This window comes from Diadema antillarum, unplaced genomic scaffold (assembly GCF_040938485.1).
Source record: "Diadema antillarum isolate AM-2024a unplaced genomic scaffold, OU_Dant_1.0 seq00001206_RagTag, whole genome shotgun sequence".
NCBI classification, from domain to species: domain Eukaryota; kingdom Metazoa; phylum Echinodermata; class Echinoidea; order Diadematoida; family Diadematidae; genus Diadema; species Diadema antillarum.
The window spans coordinates 714,179-734,660 of NW_027271999.1; the positions used below are offsets into that span (position 1 = coordinate 714,179).

At 37.5% G+C, this 20,482-nt stretch overlaps 1 protein-coding gene across 1 annotated transcript in view; it reads right to left on the reverse strand.

Moving 5' to 3' along the window:
• Positions 1-9,379, reverse strand: part of LOC139744733 (tight junction protein 1-like) — an 86,097-nt gene extending 76,718 nt beyond the window's left edge. The window contains exon 1 of the mRNA XM_071655156.1: positions 8,932-9,379. The gene's annotated coding sequence lies outside the window, so the exon portion shown is untranslated. The remainder of the gene's footprint in view (positions 1-8,931) is intronic.
• Positions 9,380-20,482: the final 11,103 nt, after the last annotated feature.

Consider the following 20,482-nt stretch of genomic DNA (forward strand, 5'->3'; position numbering starts at 1 on the left):
TTATTTTGCTTCTCCTATAATATAGCGACTGAATCTGAAGAAAAAAAAATGAACAGTACAATTTTCAACTTCATTGCATACATACATGTACAGAGTGTATATCCTTCACCTCTATAGAGACTACTGTATAAACAAGTGGAAAGGATATGAGGGAAAAAAAAAACCCACACAAACAGGTCCTAAAGATGTCCTGTCTAAAGTAAAAAGAGAAACAAGCAAAAAGAAAACGAATGGACAGACAGACAGACAGAAAGCAGTTTAGTCTATAGTGCAAATAGAGAGAAAGACAAAAAGATGGACAGACAGACAGCAGCTATAGTCAAGATAACGACAGTTGAACAAAGAGTGTTTATGAATATATCAACAACAGGCAAGAAAGGTTCGGGCTCATAAGCAGAGCACAAGCTATGTTGCATTATGCTGCTAATCATACTGTATTTGTCATGGGATATTTAGCAAGTCTATTTTTTTATTTTCTTTTGTGTGTGTGTGTGAATTGGGACTTGCAGACAATAAAGGTTGAATTTGTTCAATGCAAATTAAGAAATGAAGAAATGCATGTGTGCACGTCAAATTCATGTCAGGATCAGAGCTAACATTTCTGAATGTTTTTAAATTCGTGAATAGCAACTGACTCACCAAATTTGTGAAAACAAAAAAACTCACAAAATATGCAGAGACAGAGTACACACAGTAAATGCTTGTAATATGTGTAGCAAATTGCTGCTCACTCTCTGACTGTTCTGTACAAGTTTCACAGTGCAGAATTAGTTCTTGCTGAATTTTCAGCCCATTCTTGTTGAGAATGAATTTTACCACAGGCATGCAAACACGTAATTATGCTCTTTGGGGTGTGACACAAACAGTTTGCTTCTCAACACAAACAAAACTTCCTATCTCTAATATGTACCCAGTTTTCTTTGAACGCTCCAGGGCAGTATAGCATCAAGCCCTCTTGGGGTATGACATGATTAATAAAAGAAATCACTTCAATGTGACCAAAAATGGAATGTTTTCATGCAGTTACTGCCTTCAAACTTGGAGTATGACACATGGCATTAAAAAAAAGGTGCTACAATGTGACAAATAATGGAATGTTATCATGTAATTATTACATTCACAAATACCTGATAGACCTTCTCCGAAAGGAGATCCCCCCCCCCCTCAACCACCACCACAACTACTTCCTTTGTGGATCTACGAGAGCCAAGAACTTAAAGAGGCATCCTCAATTTATAATGGACTGCGTCAAAGTAGGCCAAAGTTTGGCTGATCTGCAGCATTTGTATCAACTGTTTTCGTGAAACACAAATTGTATATGTCCAAAACATGACAAAATACGAAATTTGTATCGATACATATTTATTCAAGTCAGAGTGCAGAACACTGGTACCGCTCTTCATTCAAGCTGATATGCAGTTTAGGCCCTTTAAACTGATCGCTCACTTATTCATACTTCTTGGACAGTGCCTCGCTTGGAAAAGCTTTAGTATCTCTTTCATTAGCTCTCCTTCACTGTGTGAGGTATTTATTGACAAAGGCCGTCCAAGGAACAACAGGAGAGCATGAAACATGGGTTGACTGAAATCAGGACATGCCTTGCAGAAATCATAAGAAATAAAATTCTTCTCATCTGCCTTGGCACATGATCAAGAGCAATTGCAGAAGTTCTGCAGCATTATGGCACTCAGTTCTGCTTGCCTTTTTGTTCCTGCAGTAAATTCATTGAGTGCACAAGTCTTAGAATTTTTGATAGCTCAATCCAAAATATAATTGTGCTTGGTTCGTTTTCATATAGCAACTTCAACAACTTCTACAATTTCTACAAAAAAGAAAAAAAAATCTACAGAATGTTCAGACCTGTTTAGTTTGGGTGCTTTTTTTTTAAATGTTGATGTCTATTTTAGCCGTAATGGGGGGGGGGGGGGGGTTCAGTATGCATAACAATGCACTGACATAGCAATACTCCTGACTCATTGCATAACCCACTGAATCATCTTTTCATCTGATTTTGGAAGCCCCCAATTATGTCAACATCAGTTACAGTGTTTTAAAATCAAATAGGTCTATTGTCTTTAAAACAAAAACAAAACAAAAAATCACAGGGTTCCCTGTTTCAATGTAGGCATTTGCTTAAAATCTGGCATAGTGATATGAATTAATACTTCAAGGCATCAAGACATGATGTCACCAAAACACGAAATCCATTTCCATTCCCATCATTCCCATATTAGTGTCAGCTCTATATGATAGTTGATTTAAACTATGTAACTCAGGTTGAAATAACTGTTTACATAAAAAAAATAAGGAATACAAAGACGTTCTTTGACATTCATGAGAGTGGGTGGGTAAAACCATTCCATTACACTGTCCCCTGGATAATCATGCCATTCAGTAGCCCAACGGAAAATACTGAAATATACTTTGATAGTACAAAAAGATTTGAATTAGGGCAAATGTACAAACTTATATAATCATTTCTTATATCATGTACAAGTGTGCTAAGCAAATCAAGCATGATCCTGGCAGCGCAAAAAGGCAAACAAATTTTTACAGAACACCAAAGAGTTGCATCACTCATGTTCTACTTATTCTGCTTGCAAGGTGTTCATCAAATCTCGCCTGTGCTTTGGAACAACCCACCCTGTTATCTGTCCCTTGAATCACATTCTCATCTCCACCACTCCCTTGTGTACCGAGATAGCTGGACCCATGTTTGTCCTACAGACTCATCCTAATTAATTAGCAAACTCTGCTGGGATGCTTGTTACAGCCAGCCCACGCCAAGCATCAGAGAAGGGCGGTTAAAAATGTGACACATATGTGTAATTGATACACAATGACTGGCTGGTAAACAACGCACTGAGAAAAGACCGCTGTCAAACTCTGGAGGTGTTCGTGTTGAATACTGATGAGTAGGAGAGTGAATCATGTGATGGCTGCTCCTTATGATCCAAGCTGATATTTTGTTCTACTTAAGAACAAACATTCCAAGGCAATGATAACAGCCGTAACTATCATTATCATAATACTGTTAGGACTATGTACTTCTCTTGTCATAATGCTCTTATAATTTTCATTTAAAATCATCATCATTATTATTATCATCACAATCATTAGCAACACAACAGAAGTAGCAGTTTAGGCACTTTGATGATATACAATGTAGATGACAATGAGGATGAAAAACAGAATGAAGGAACGGAGAGAAGGAGAGGAAGATAAAAAAAAGAACTCACTGGTTAAAGACAAAGCTTTAAAAGCACACAGGAACAAAGATAGCACATTCCAGCCAAACATTTGCATTCACAGAATAACTGAAATTTTGAACTTACTGCAAAGTTCAGGGAGACCCAGGAAAGGAAATGCTCTGCATAGTCCAATTCACACCTGTGTAATGACTCCCAAATTTAAACAAATATGTTGTGGTTTGTACCTCTCATTCATTAGGGTGTACATGAGTGTTTGTCTGTGTCTCTGTTTGTGTTTGTGTGTATGGGGGGATAACAGATTCTCAGGTCATGAACTTGATAACTCCAATTAATTGCTGACAACTTTACGTGAACCCTTTGATCATATGGTGAACAAAGATGCCCAGGAATTGCTTGAACGAGTTTCGCTTGCACTCTGGCTGCATAGTTTTCTCTCAGATTTGCATATATTTCATATGAAACGTGTGAGATGACTCTCGTACCATCTTGCCTATCAAAGAGCTGTTTGCGTGCCTCGCTGGATGTCATGAACTTTTAAAGCAGGAAGGCGTGACAACAAAGCTTGAACCCTTTGATGGTACAACACATTTTGAGATCGGTGATTAATCAAGAACGACTGGACCGGGGCTGTGATGAATGAAGCAATGGTGGTGTTGTGTCGAGTTTGTTGCACTCTGCTTTCACACGATCACTTGTAGTACATGGAGGGAATCAGAATACTTGAGTATACACTAGAAACTGTGAGAAAAAAGATGTATTGTCTAACTTGAATTTCACTTTACAACTATGAAAACAGACCGAGTATGACCTGCCTTCATGAAAGTTATGATAAATAATCATCATTTTGACAATGATTATTATCGACAACAGTATACAATGCAGAAAGTCTACACTGGGAGGGGGATTAAAACACTCCCTAGTGCTCTACACACCACAAATCTCTCCCAGTATACAATTTTGCTCATTTGAGGTATGCCATTTTTGTTTCATATGTAGATGTGTCCAGTACTTGTATCATAGATACAGCACATCCCAATTATTGATGCCAATATACACATACACGTAAAGATTCTAGCCTCACAAATTTGGATTTTCTGGAAGGCACCCTTCCAGCAATGAGGTCTATATAGCAAGAGTGGTGTGTGTGTGTGTGTGTTTGTTTGTTTGTTTGTTTTGGGTTTTGTTTTTTTTTTTTGTTTTTTTTTGTTTTTTTTTTGGGGGGGGGGACAGGGAGAGAGGGGTTGTTTCGGGGGGGGGGGGGGGGGGACCTTTTTATCGAAGAATTGTCATTTAGCAGGTTTACCTTTCCAGAATACATATGACATTAGGTATACTTGCAACACACCTCAGACAATCTGCAAAGTGATCTTCTGTTCATAAAGCCTGTCTCAGGATTTTTTTCTTACAATGCTGCAATGCTATGCTCAACCATGATTCTGACAACACACATGAAAATGTTAAAAAAACACAAAACAAATGGAAATCATTTCTTTTTGTCTTTAATCCTGATGATAAAGATATAAATCTTTATGAAAACAGAGAGACCTGACAGAGCTGTAAAACCCCAGTTTTCAAGTAGGGCTATAATGTTCTGTAGCCCTACTTGGCTTATCAAGCTAATGTTTGTGATTGTCAGAATTCTCTCCTTTTCTCTTGCACTCTGGCACCATTGTGGATAGTGTTTCTCTGACACTGCCCCATGGGCAACGACAAAAAAAATTACGACAAGAAAAAAAAAAGGAATACCATGGCACCATGGTATTCCATACAACAAACAATGGCACAAAAATGTCGAATACTTCTCCCCGATAACAGATACCATCCATCACGCATGTTTACTCTGTTTACCGTAATGACATCCGCGAACAGTAGCTCACCCGTGACATGTCTGGGCTGATATTTGTGAAAGAATAGCCATAATCCTGTCAATACTATGCTTTTTCTTGCTCTACGATTGGGGGGGGGGGGGGGGGGAGGAGGGGGTGTCTGTCCTGTTACACAGGGGGGTTTAGCTGACATTGTGCCCCACTTAACTTGAACTTAAACTGAACTCTGCATGGCTATTTCTGTCAGGAAAAAAGAAAGAAAGATATGAGACTCATATTAAAGAAAGCCCGAAAAGTTAGTTAGGCCATTTCCTAATGACTGCAGCTGCCTCGGTGAGATATATCTTTCACTTACCATGCCCTTAACACAGTGTTCCTAAAGAGTAAAGGTATTGACACTTTTATTTATAATTGCATGCACCTATAGTTTAAATACAAAACTCTTTTGAGGCATGTATTCATGATAGAACATCTTCGCCTAGTGACTGATCTAAAAAAAAAAACAGTACCTGTATACATGTTTGGTAATGTATTTTACTGACATTGGTAGGTTTCCTTTCATAAAAAAATAAATATTGTTTCATTAATTTTTGAATATGCATTTCCACTTGGTCAAAATGTCCAATTCGGAATGGTACCTTTTCCCTCTTTTCTGTCGATGGGCAAGCTAAAAATCCACCTCAAGCCCTGACCTCTGCTCACGCTTGACCACAGCTTCATTCAGCTACTTATTGTAGCCATGTTTACACTACGCCCACAGCATATTCCGTTGTCATGGGAACCGTTTCCATTCGACTCCATCTCAGACCTCTCTCTCCCTCAATTTGGCAAACTGGGAATCTGAAGGAAAGCCATGCAGGTCTGTAATGACACAGACTTGCAGAAAGCAGGAGCCCTACAATTGCACCATACAACCACTGTCATTTCCACAGTAGCTAAAAGCGTATGTCAACAACCCTTCATCTTTGAGTATTCCATCTGTTGCCACTAGTGTTTGTGCATTTATTGTTGCGTATGAAGAGAATGATGCACAGCTCTTCAAAAACTCTGAACCTGCATGGATAGGCAAGACTTGATGTAAAATGTACTTCAAATACTCCTCGGAGACAGAGATAAATAAATGCACATCATAAGCCCATGGAGGAAGGTCTTCATTTGCTCTAAATATTGTCCTTGAGAGTTAAAGGCATAATTTACCATTTGCAGATGAAACAAAAACCCAGCATTAGTGCTTTAAAATAGTTCTGAAATGTGAGTTAGGGGTTGAAACAACCACTGTAAAAATTTGAATCAGTAAAATCAATGTTAAGTGTCAATGTATTGTTAAATATATACAAAATGTGAATAATGATAAAAATGTTCCCAGACTAAACCATCTACAGTTACGGTTTATTGAGAAAAATACAGATGATCTCCTTATATTTTAGGCTTTATCACGAAAATTTATATGATAGGATGTTTTGTGGTACAACAGACCTACACATATGCATTAAATGTCATACCTTAAGTTGAAGAAATTTTAAATCACTGTTCCCAAAGGTAAACAGGACCTTTGAAATTATAACTTGCAATTTCTGTAATATTCTTATCAAAGAGAAGGAGAGGTCAACAGTTGTACAAATGTATGTGTACATCAAGACATGTGCTGAATAATGCCACACTATACTATTCAAGTTAAGAAATAAATTTCATCACACTAAATATCTTTGCTCACATCATGAATATGTTACTTTTATGTGTAGTTTGGACAACTAGATAATTAATCAGGCCTTATTTTTGTAAAGTAATCTACAAGTTGAAATCCTTCAAGTATTGTAAATGATTAAAAAAAAAATTTCCCAACATGGAACTAAAACTCAAGATTGTTATGGAAAACCAGCCCTTGCAAAGACTACATGTACATTTTTTATTGTATGGACTTCAATTTGCACTCTGAGGAAAACGAATATGTTGAAGTCCTTGCAAATCAATGAATTACAAATCAAATATCTAAAATTCATCGCAAACAAAATAATGATCTAACAGCTTTCTTTGACCCCATAATCTCCAATGTGTTGCAAAGCTTTTTATGTTAAATGATATCAAATTCAAGATTTTGGCTGGTTGAATATGTAAGATTTCAATTGAGAAATTTGTGCATAATATCTCAATGTTCACTCTCAAAATAACCTGTAAGCAAAGACAGATTTTAATAAGTGAAAAGTCAACATCAAACCGGTGTGAGGAATGTCCTTTTTTTTTTCATTCACAAATTACAAACATACGAGATAGCAAAATATTGAAAGCAACTCATAAAATACTTCTATGCTACTGCATTGCTAATAAAACTAGATATGGGGTTGTAAAAACAATTGTCCACTCTTTTTCAGCCCATCAAAATTCAACCAAAACTCTGTCTGAATGTCACAAGGAGCATGGAGCTAGTGTACAACAATGTAGCTCCATCATGCAGAAAGTATGCTCTGTTTGGGTGAATCTTGTGATTCCATTGGTTGTGCAAAACTCAAACATACGTATGCAACAAAATATTTTTCTTTATCTTTTTCCAGTGCATACACAAAGCATCTTGGAGCAAGGAAGGATTAGAGGCTGATACACATCTTTCAACAATATGTGAACTAGATTATGTTGAAACAACTTTCCTGCCGCAGAAAACAAAGAGAATACAAATGAACAAAAATATAGTACAAACGAACATACACAGCTACTGTATATTTGAGATATCTTTACCTCTTCTAAAAGGAGAAGCATTCAAAACAAATAGGCAGGTATGCATAATGTTTTGAATTGGGTGATCCATACTGTAAGAATGTTGTTGACTGTACTTAATCTGTCTTTGTAAACAAGTTATGTTAAACATCTGTGCACAGTGTGTGTGAGAGTGTGTTCCCTCAACACAGTAACTCATGATGAGTAATGTTTCAAATGTCATTTGATGACAAGAAACACCCAAAAAGCCAATAAGTTTGTTTAATTGCAGTCCTATCCCTGCCATTCAATTGTCAATATTATTCTTCCCACTATCACTGAGTATTGAAGACTCACTATATAGGCATCACAGTGTATATCACACGGTAGATGGTCACCTTTTTGTGTATAACACTGATCTCTGGCAAATATGCACATATGTACAGTAATATACTATGAACAACTGAGTGCTCAATATATATCTGCACTTGTCTCATCTTGATACTTGTGCATTTAGTAGAAATGGACCTTGGCACAAAACTGCACTCAAACTATATCATATTGGAAGATATTCTGCTTATCATGTCATATTCAATGCCTCACATATCCATCAACTGTTCACAACATTACGTAGACAGTTCAAACAATAATGACAATGAACAATTTCTATGCCAGCTCTGGTGAGTAAACAGCACTATATATGCATTATGTGAATGGGCCCTCTAATCATTATATTTTTGTACTCAATGGCATAGTCCTTCATTTTACTTTCATACTAAAATATAAACAGAATGCCACATCTTGTATCTTAAGTGTTGCTCCAACTAATAATGGCAGTAAGATAATCATTCAAGATGATAAAATGTTACTACAAATGAACACAGTGCTTCAAACGTGCAATGGTCACTCATGTTGTTTATTTGACAGTTGGCGTCGTGTTCATGCGTGTGGTGAGTGATCAGGCATTCAGTGGCTGCTTGCTACGAATGGCAGCTCACAGAGTTCATCCATTCAAACAAGCTGCTGAATGCAGGGATCTCACCATTACTGGCTGTGATCTAGAGAAAGCCGAGCCCCTGTCAGCTCAAAAGGAGAAGCCCATTGTCAGGAAAAATGCATGAACAGGGCTTAGCCAAAAGAGCATTGTGCCCATGGGGGCCAGGGAAGGAAACAGATCCATGCTACAAGTTATTGGGTCAACTTACCCGATACACCACCGCGCACTTGGGCTTTTATAAACACCGAAGCTCTGATCACAGCTGAGGTAAAGCACCAATCTCACCAGCAGCTTAAATTCCACTGAATATGCACGAGAGAGTAGCAACGAATGGCTATTTTTGAACGCCACAGAACTGATATACAGTTCACGGTGAGCAGTGAGTCAGGGCTCCTGCATACACCATGCATATGATTAATTGTTGAGTAATGTCCACTTGTGCACTGCGTAGGGCAGCCCGTGGGAGTGCAAAATGCTAACTGTTGGTCCCTCTCGTCTAGAGTCGCAGACGCCACATTCCACTATTGTTGCATTACAGCATTTTGAAGCCCCCTTGATTGAAAAAGGGCATCATGGCGGACGGAGGGGCAACAGTTAGCCTGCTAAACAAACTCCACTGAATTGGGAGCAACCATTGCGAGCGTGGGGAGCAGGCTCCGAGCTCGTCGTTATTTGCTTACTCAGGTATGTCAGGTATATATTGGGAGGGCGAGCTGTTGTTTGCGCCGAATGCACACTCCAGTACACATGAAAGGGCGAGCCTTCAATTCAAATGATGCCGCAGTTTCAGGCATCAATGTGCATAACAAAAGGACCTTACCAAAGGAAGAAATCGGCTGCCTGTATTTCACTGCATAGACCGCGATCACACAAGCTGGTACCTGGGTCTAGGTAGCTGGAGCTGTGATAGGATGAATCCCTTATAATCCATCCCTTCCCCTCCCCACCCCCCACCAAAAATGATACTAGAGCCTTCTGTTACTAATAACTGACACATATTTTGACAACACGAGGTCATGACATAGTGTAACATCAAATCAGCTACATACTTTTTGCCAGATTACATGATGCTTTACTTGATATCAATCCCCCTACACTTCACTAACTGTTAGAAATGTCGGTGGTCATGTACGACACAAGAAAATACCAGCAGCAATCAATATAAAATTGATTTTTTACAGTTGACATTTGTTGAGTGACAAGTTCCTTTAAGATTAACTTGAGATTGCGGTTAGAGCTACCTTGAATCTCGCATATTTACCCTTAGGGGAATACAGACAATTAGACACACATCTATCAGCTCTTGTATTGTTTTTGTTGAGAGAAAAAAAAAATAATTCCAACACCATCTAACATGCCTCTGGATGGGTAATTACGCTCTTGATGGCAATTAAGATACAAAGGGAATGGGATGGAACATCTCAATACAAGAATTTGTTCAATTACTGCACTTGTCAATCATAAAATGTCAAAGCTACACACGTACTTATTATGTGAGATATTACTACGAATTCAAACATTTCTTATTCAATTTCAGAGTGTACCTGTACTTTGATTGCTGAGTATAAACTGAGAATAGGAGGAAAATTTCCAGTGCATTTTCTTTGCATTTCTCTTAAAGTGTAAAAGCTTTTAAAAATACCTTTTCTTGTAATATAATTCCCAATATGGTGATATGAAGTAACTGTTAATACATATATGAGGATATGATTGCATTCATAATTCATTTCCTTCCAGACTAGCACAACAGTTAACAATTCATTACAACTTTTTTTTCCCTTTCCAATCAATGCATGGATGAGGAGTCCAACAAAAACAAGTGCACTTTAACAGTGTTTTTCCTATGTCTACCTCAATTCCAATGTTCAATCTTTATGTTCAATGCAGCATTTGACATTTACAGAACAAACAGTCTTGCTCATCATACAGCATAACTGTTGACCTGGAAACTATTCCTGTGACATGTTTTCAATAGTGAATTTGATGCTTTTAATACTTCTCCCATTGGGGATGGGAAAGGTATGTTGTTATTCACTACCTGAATTTCACCTGTGACTCAACAGCAATTGCAAGGACATCTGTCATCAAGAAAAGATGTGTAGAAAGAAGGAAATTTAGTGGACAGGTGAGATGTTGTCTGCAATATGAGACTAGTTAGAAAATATATGGTACCATTTTTCTCTTTTCTTCACACACACACACACACACACACACACACACACATATATGTAAAAAAAAAAAAGAGCACAAAAAGGTATCGAATAACTCCTATTGACGTGGTTTTTAATGTCCAAGCCATCTGTCTTTATTTTTCTCTACAGGTAAATTTCATGTTTTGCTTGCCCATCACAAAAAAAAAGCAGCTATATTACATTGTATAAAGCTGGTAGACATGATGCTACAACCTAACTAGTATCTTAGAAATGTAATTTCATACAATGGTTTTAATAAAGAGGACTAAAATCACACAAACAAAAAGGTGAAGTTGTATTTAAATGTAAATATTGCCTTCTGAAAGAGACGAGTTAGGTGCGCTTTCATTATAAAGGCAAGAAAAGTGAAGATACACTGAATTTTCTTTATTTTTCTATAAATTGTTCTCAACATCAATGACTTCACAAGCTGTATCTTCTCATTCCCAGCACTAGTGGCACTGAAATTTCAAGAATTCATAACTTTTGAACGGATTGACTGATTTCCCTCAAGCTTTCCCCGATTTGTTCTATTATTGATCACAACTACTTGAAAGTGAACTTGTCCTTTAAGTACATTTGTACATTGCAGCACAAGTATACTACGTAAAATGAACCTATTTCAAATTGCCTCAAACAGGTTTGGGTATTAAAACAGTGTGCATGGTAACCCAAGCAATGGATGTCTAAGCATATCAAGCACATACATTTTACTGATAACAAGAGTTTTTCAAAGGATTGCAGTATCAACAGATAAAATAAATCTTCTATCTACAATGAGACAGATGGGAATAGTAATCTGCATCATTTATATCATTATTTCTCCCTTTCTTTCTTTCTTTCTTTTAGGTCAATATAATGAACCTACCCATATGTCACAAGTCTCCAAAGCAGAAAAGATTCAGAGGCCATTATCAACAGGATGAAGGGCGTTTTTTTGTCATTGCCAATCCCTTCTGGGCTCTATGATTTACAGATCATGTAGAAGGCTGCAACTTTGGATTGATAAACGACCTACAGCAGTTCTGACTGCAGGGTTCAAAGTATTAAACTTGCCATCATAGAAGAAATCTCCATCATCTTTGCATCATAATAATGACAGAATAAGTGCACAAAATGGCAATTTTGTTTTTGTTTTTGTTTTTGAATGAGTATCTAAAAGCAACTGACAATCAAATTTCAGGTTTCAAGTCAAAGTCAATTCTTGGTGGCAGTCAATAAAAAGATATACCTGTTTTTGCCCTTCTCTTGGTTATGTATCACTCAACAACATTACAGTATCTTCACAAACACTGATAACAAATCCTTTCCTTCAGGGGCCATGTAACTTTATAAAATATATGAATAAGTTTTTCCATTCTATTCAATTCATTTGATTGATAATCATAAAAAAAAGAATATATCTACTGTACAAAATGTGATGGTCGTTCACAAAAGAAAGCATTGTGATCATATTTTGGGTATTAAGGGAGGGGGGGGGGACGGACAGAAAAACATCAAAAATATTAATTTCAATGGATGCATTGTCTGGAAAATAAATGACAAAGATTTTTGGTATAACAGTGATGTCACATTCAGTTGAGATGTTCAGCCTTTGCTTGCTAAAATGTAGAGAAGAAAGCCCTAAAGGAAGGTACATGTAATATGAATTATTAAAAGATTTCTCCTACATTTTTGTACATTTATTGCTGGATGCCCATGGATAAGTTGGGCTAAGATTGGATATTATTGAAGGCCCACAGCTCTAGAAAAGTTAGAAATTTGTGACACTAAATGGCAAATACAGTTTGTACTAAATAGAGATTATTCACTGGAAATCTTGGTAGGGTTAATGATTTTGGAAACTACAAACCAGCAAGGGGAGATTGAATCCCTATACATTACAATTAATGACTTATTTATCAGAAATAGTCCTTTGAACTACCATGAATGAATTGCACTTAAATTTTCTTAAAGAGTTTTCCATTGACATACGACCAAAACACTGATTGTAAGCTCATTTTAATTTGTATAAAATGCACCCCCCCCCCCAAAAAAAAGGAAGAAAACAACTGTAACATCCCCAAGGAGAAACTTAAGTGAACTACCACAACCTAGTTTACTGTATATACGCAAAAAAAAAAAGTTCCTTTTAGAAGTCATAACTTTATACACTGCACTGTTGAGACATCACTGATACATTCTTTAAAAGGAACGTAATCAAAGTTCACATATCAAATACAGAGATTATTGCCTCCCACAACAAAGTGTTTTTTCTCCCACTCAAGCTAATGCTCACAGCCTACGTGTCATAGCCTGGATCTTAAGTAGAAAAGCATTATCAACACAGTCATGAATAGCTCAAAGTCCCCATCGCGTGGGCCCTGGCCGTTATTGGACTATGGCCCATAAATACAGATCTGACTGGATACAACAATGATCTAACCATTTTCTAATGAACTTGAGTCATAAGGAAGAGGTTTTGACCCCTTAAGAAGGAAAAACACTATAATTTGTCCCGCTGCTTCATCAAGATTAATGATTAACCATGAAAAGTCAACATCACATACTTGGCCCTGCACACAACGCTAGCTTGTTTGTTCTGCATCAGGCACTGTACATACTAATACCGACATTCTACTACAGTTTGCAGATTCTCCTGATAAACCAGTTAAATGTATAGTTCAAAGAGACAACAGGGCCACTTCGTCTTTAAAAATAAAAAAGGAAAGAAAGGAAAGAAAGAAAGAAATCTGGGGGCCGATTAGGTTACATTGTGAGTTCATGACATCTCTGAATTTTAGTATTGCTTGTCAGCCTCTCTAAAGCACTGTCTGAATGTAGTGAAAATTTAGAAGATCACAATCAAGAAATTCTTTTCAATAAAATCTCAATGAAATCTCAATCAAAATTGTGAAAGAATGATTCAACTTTTATTTTTAAACAAATTCTTGTATCCTGTATATCTTTTGTACTTGGTGCCTGTGCCTCCCCCCCCCCCCCCAAAAAAAAAAGGTTAATGAAAAAATGATGATAACAATGGAAAAGTGGCATCCAGGACCTCGTTTACAGTTTTACATTGAGTGAAAAGGCCAGGCTGAGCCCGGCCTTCCTTTCACTGTAAACGCTCAAAAGCCAAATGCGGTACCAAAAACGGCCGCGCATTTGGCCAAGCTCTGAAGGTAGTCTCTCTCGGCCTGGGCTCAGCCCAGGCTTGGCCTGGCCTTTTCTCATTGTAAACGCGAACTGGGCCAAATGCGGTACCAAATCGCGACCGGTGCGCTCCCAAATAATCATTTGTTTAGAAGCAGAGCGCCACTACAACAAAATACTGAAAGGTTTGAATTAAAAGCGTGGGCCGAGCCTTCCACTGTAAACGCACAGAACTGCGGGGCCGTGTACCGCAATTAAGGCCATGCTCGGCCTAGACTCGGCCCAGCCATGCACTATAAACGCGGTCTAGATGTCTTGCTTCTGCTGTGCAGGCAAGACAAAAACTAGTGCTAATGAAGAGTAAAGTACTGCTATATCATAATATCTGAATGGGGTCAACATGGATGGTACAGATTAGTCTTCACGAGCTAAAATTCAAGTGTTTACAGTGTGGCAATCTGAAGTTCCTAATGTATGCACAAATGCTACCCTTGAAATCCCATTCTTCCTGCATTTAATATGAGTAGCTGTTCTTCTGGAACTTTAAACCTCACAGCTATTTATGGTGCGCATATAAACTACGTTTAGAGCTGAGAGAGGGATGGTATTTTACACCTCTCACGTCACGTGGCCATGATTTCAATACAATTTTGCATACAAATATTTACACCATGGGTGATATGATACATATTCAAGGGGGTAAGGGAATGAAAAGAAGGATTAACCATCAAATTGAATGTGGCTTTGCTGTATGATTTGGATCATACATATGTAAATGTGAGCATGAACTGTCTGGAAGCAAGACTATACTTTCTAGAAAGAGCAACAATGCAAGTTAAAAGTTTCCTTCACATTCTCTTGCAGAGCAACAGTTTTGTAGTAGGCGTTCATCCGTGCAGTCAGATTGGAAACAATTCATGTGGTACCACTTGCTGAGTTATTCTTGCTGCAAACACAGCTCCCTGTACAAGAAATTAGTTTTCAGTGGATACACTTTACTTTTGCTATATGAAAACACCAGAAAAGAAAAATTCTGCTATGAAAAGCCTGGTAAGGTACGCAATTCTTGAGTAAAATAAGAAGGGCTGTTTATTCTTTCCTCCCGGCAGACGCGGGTACCAACAGGTTCAAACACTGGTAAACTGAAGCAGTTGTTTGAGTGCTGGAATATAAAGATTTCATAAGTCATTTCACATTGATGTTATGCTTCATTTATCAGAATCATTGCATGCTATGGAATGTCGCAACTACACAGAATGACCAATAAAAGAGAAGGGGGAAATAGAGAAACCAACGAAAGAGAAGTGAGAAAATATATCTGATTGGTGATTTGGGATACTGTATTTTTTTTTTTCGTTCCACAAAGGAAACGTAGTTGTGAAAATTTAGTGTGACAATCATTGAGCCATAGCTTGAATAGACTGAGGCAAAGAAAATGCAGTCCAAATTTAAGGAAACATACAAACAAACGAACAAACAAACAAAAATGCTGGTACCTACAGTATAAATCAGATATTTCCTTGTCATCTAAAAAATGTAAAAATGTAATTTTACGGCAGGTGCGGATCATTTCTCATGGAATATAAGCTACAAAAGGAAATCTGAATTCATCGCAGAATTGCCAATTTGCTGAACACTGTTTTCACACCAATTTCACAGAATGCTACCAATTTGTGCATATAACAATCAATTTCAATACACCAGTCATCACAACACCTATCCATTCTAGAGCCTTGCGACAGTGTACAGACAAAAACACATAGCACTGCAGTGAAGACAAGTGTTGTAAAAACATACCATCTCTGAGCGTCCCTCATTGTGTTGTGACAATAGCCCTCTGTAAAGATGTATTTACAATTGACAGTGTAGCCACTCAATGCATTTCTTGCATATCAACTGTATGATGTGAACAAGGTCATATCCCATGTGTGACATCAAAACAAACCTTGCATATTTTTTTTTAATCAAAAATTCATCATAACAACGAAACAACTTGGCTCTGAGCTTACAATGTACATTCTTTTCTAGATCTACCTGTGAACTGTACATACTCTATGGGAATTCTTCTAGATTATAAAAAGCCATTAAATCCTAGCCCAGATATTATGAAATACATGTATAATTTCATAATATCGTAACAGTGTAACAATTATTTCTCTAATGCTGGCCACACATGTAAAGAATATGATCACCCATTATTCACATTCCACTCCCAAGAGCAGCACAACAGTTAAAAAAATGTTAGAATTTAAGAACATTGCAGTGGTATACATTAATTAAATACGATCACGTCCCATGTTCTAATAGCAAAATTATATGATATGGGCGTGTGCTGAAATAAGGCTTCTGTGAAACCAAAATTGACAAGCACAAGGCCTGAAACCAACTACCTGTATATATTTATATGCGATTTACTCCCATGCAGAAGATTGATGGACACTGCTACGACCTCATTTGTTGATCATTGATAATCAATTACAGTACATCATGAAGCAACCATGATCGTGTATGTTCTGACTGCAATATTTTTGGCCTACATTTTTGGATAATATCACATTTTCATTGTTACCCAACTGAAATTCTGTTTATAGCATTATTTCACACATTTCTTATGTATGTACACATATTAAAGAAATGTGAATGTGTACGTACACATGTCTATTTTAGATGAAAAATTGACAGTTTCTGCAGGCATATGGAAACTAAGTTCAAATGAAAAATGCTGACACTGAAAGGGCACTTGATATGAAGTACAGAATGCCTGCCATGATAAAACCACCATGCGGCTTGCAGCATATTGTATGCAATTCTGATACGTGTGCTGTGTGTATTTTAAAAACATCAGTTATTACAGAAAGCTACTGTACATGCAGAAGGTGTTTTTTTTTTTCGTTAAATAGTAACTCAAAGCAGTCTCATTATTCAGCACCTGTTTACAGAAACTCTGGACTTATTCAGACAAAGCAAAGGTAATGATGCATACCCTGGCACAGAAACTAGCATGAGAATTTGAAGACCATTGTCCTTACAATGTACAATGTTAAAGTTGCATGAGAATCGCCACGATTCTTGAATACAATTATTTGATTATGTGACAATTATTTCTCCACCATGTCTGAAGACAATTAATTCATCATGTCTGGAAACATCTTCAGCAAATGTTCTCTGCAAAGTCATTGGGGATTTCATACTTTCCTTGAGAACAGGTTTCAGATTTGATTTCATCCTCAATTCAAATGAAGAAGAAATGGCATGTTATTGTACTGTGACTTTTTGTTATGTTTTGTTTCATTTGTGTTTTGTTTTCTTGGTTTTTTTGCTGAAGGTTAAAAGGCAAGAGGTTGGGTGATCTAGTACATACAACGTTTACTCTAAAAATTTACATTTCTGTCAAAGAGTGACATGTACCGCTGGATAGCAAACACGAAAGAACTGTTGTCTTCGATTTATGTGTAATGAGAAATCATGCCGTCACTTACCAGATAAAAAGGGTTGGGTTGAATAGGTCTGATATCAATCACATCCAATGTACGAATCTGGCGCTTGCTGAGAACAGACTCTGGCCAGAAAATCCTGTGAACAACAGACAAAAAAAAAATCACCAAATTTGAGATTCAGCACACTTCCCCATCACAGCAAGACAACTTCACAGCCATAAATGACAATTTGGATCTAAACTCCTTATGGACGGTGTATCCACTTCCTTGTGGTACGAGAGAAGTTTTAGGGCCTGCCCACTTTGCGGGCCAGCGGTGAGCTAATAATGGAAGAATGCCAAAACTTACAGACCCCTCGTCCAAAGAATGCTAACTATTCACCTTTAAGTCCCGCTTGGATGTCAATTGGGTGCAATACGCATTCAGAGCCTATTGATCAGGCCATAACTCAACCGCAGAGTGGTTGGCTAGCTACATGTATAAGCCCCCATGTACAGGATGGATGCATACAACACAGACATGCACACACACAAAAAAAAAACACACACACACACACACCAGACAATGACTGCTACTACTATTTGTTTTGGTACCTCACTGCTAAAAAAATAATGTTCACATGAAATGTAATTTGTAATAACAGAGTTTGTAGGCAAGCAGCATCATGATCATGTACTGGTCTGTACTTATGTAGATAGTATACTCACAAGATCATAAAAAATGCATGGAAAACACGACTGGTTCATCATTCACTTTGTTGACTTGTCCACTACTGTAAAACATGATTCGCGGGATGAATTTTTCGCGAATCGGAGCCGACGGCCTTTTTTGCGGCATGAAATTTTTGCGAACAGCCACTGGCATTCAGTGTATATAGTGTAGACAAGAACTTTCGCGTGCATCTTAATTTCGCGAATCTTGGCGCTCGCAAAATTCTCGAAATTAAAATGCACACAAACATTCCTCGTTTTACAGTAGTATATCACATATCATCACGCTTCACTGAGCTGCTCTTGCATGTCAAAGTATTTTTCCCCTCTCTATTTCTGTTTTGCTTTTACATTTTTTATAGCTAAACACTGCTCTTCTTGATTAACAACTTGTTACACAATGACCAGATATCCAAGGCTGTTCTGAGTCAAACCCCTTTCATAAAGCACACGTGTGTATCTAGATTCTTCTAGATACTTGATATGACTCACTGTAAGCCCTTCTTCTGTTTGAAAATTCCTCATCATACTTGCCAATGACTCACTCAATGGCCATGGAAAATCTTCATAGGAAGACTTTGTACTGCCAGTCCCACAAGAACTTGATAGTTATTTGCCATGAAATGTGATTGAGAAGCATTTAGAAGCAAATTTACAGAGAAGAATGAACGCTTTGTATGGACCATGAAAAAAAAAAAAAACACCCTGGCAAAAAAGAAAGAAAACAAGAAAAACAAGTCAATACAAATAAACAAACAGTGAAAAAACTTTAGAAAAGAGAACATGAGTTATCCTATCTTGTGAAAAGCATAATCACAAAAAAAAAAAATCCAGGGCTTACAAGTACACCCTTGAAAATCTATAAATGCATGATCCATAAATTCCATGATTACATTTCTTTGTGATATGTTATGCTTCAGGGATTTTTTACCCTTGCATTACATTTTTGTTTTTCTATACATTCTCATGAATTCCTGAATACAGAGCTGTAGTCCATCAAGCATAGAAAAAATAGCTCTCTTGGACGTATGTCTTTCAAAATAGCACTGTGCCATGCACTTTTCAAGTCGAAACCATCTTCTCTGAGAGATGTTTAAGACTCGCGCAGAACTTGTTTGTTATTGTGTTTCAGAACATGCTTTGTTCTGTGAGTAGGCCTATACAGACAAAACTGAATTGATCCGGGTCTCCCCAACACCAACTAACAACACCATCACACAACATATGTGTCAGGCACCCCTTTGCTTGGCAATCAAGAATTAGGATATTTTTGCATGATATTTTCATAAATTGATAAACAATGCACGCACTATGGTGGAAGTAAATTTAGGCTGGTGTTTGTCTCCTCAATATGGTTTAAAAGTCAATAAAACATGATTGCAAGTGCAAACAGAACAGACTAGAGCAACATTTGGCTGAATGTGACTTGAAAACAAGTTTTGGAGAAACATCATGATTCACTGTTACTCTCACACTTGAAACAATAACTGATATCTGAGTGGCCACGCATGGAAGCCATCAATAGCAGCAGTATATTAAAGCTCTTTCAAATCAGATTTAGAGAAGTCGTGACACCCAAACACTACATTATACATGTATATCCTCATAATGCTCTTGCCCTTAGCATGTGTAATAGTAACCAGTACAAAAGATTAATATTTTCAGCAAGACTCGAGAGGACGACACAGGAGCAAATAAGTTCGTATACTTTATGCCCAACATCACGTTAAAAATCAAATGTAGGCCTATATTGTATGAATAAAGGTTGTAGGTGTATGTGATTGTGTGAACAATGGTTTGAGCATTGTTTCGTCCAATATCTTGACATATTCATGAGCTTCCCATAATACACGTACATGATGAAGGGCAAAGTCTGATTGCTACCATTAAGCTAAAGGACATTGTGTTTGCGAGGTCTCATATCAATACATCCTACAGTACAGCTTGTATGTGTGTGGTATGATGAACAATAACATGGGCCCGAATTCACGAAGGTGGTACAATCTTTGTCCATGGCTTAACCCATGGACAAAGATTGTAACCACCTTCGTGAATTTGGGCCCATGTGTCTGAAAGTGCCCAAAGATTTCTGTGAGCATGGAAATAACTAAACAAGATCACAGAGGAACACTGGTACCACGGCCAGTGAAGTCAGGTGTGGTCAGTATGATAGATGTGCTGCACTTGACCAGTAAGACTGGACTGGTCAGAGCTTGAAAGAGAGAAAAAACAAAAACAAAAGAAGACCTTGAAGTAGCCAAGGAATGGGAGTTCAAGGAAACACCTGA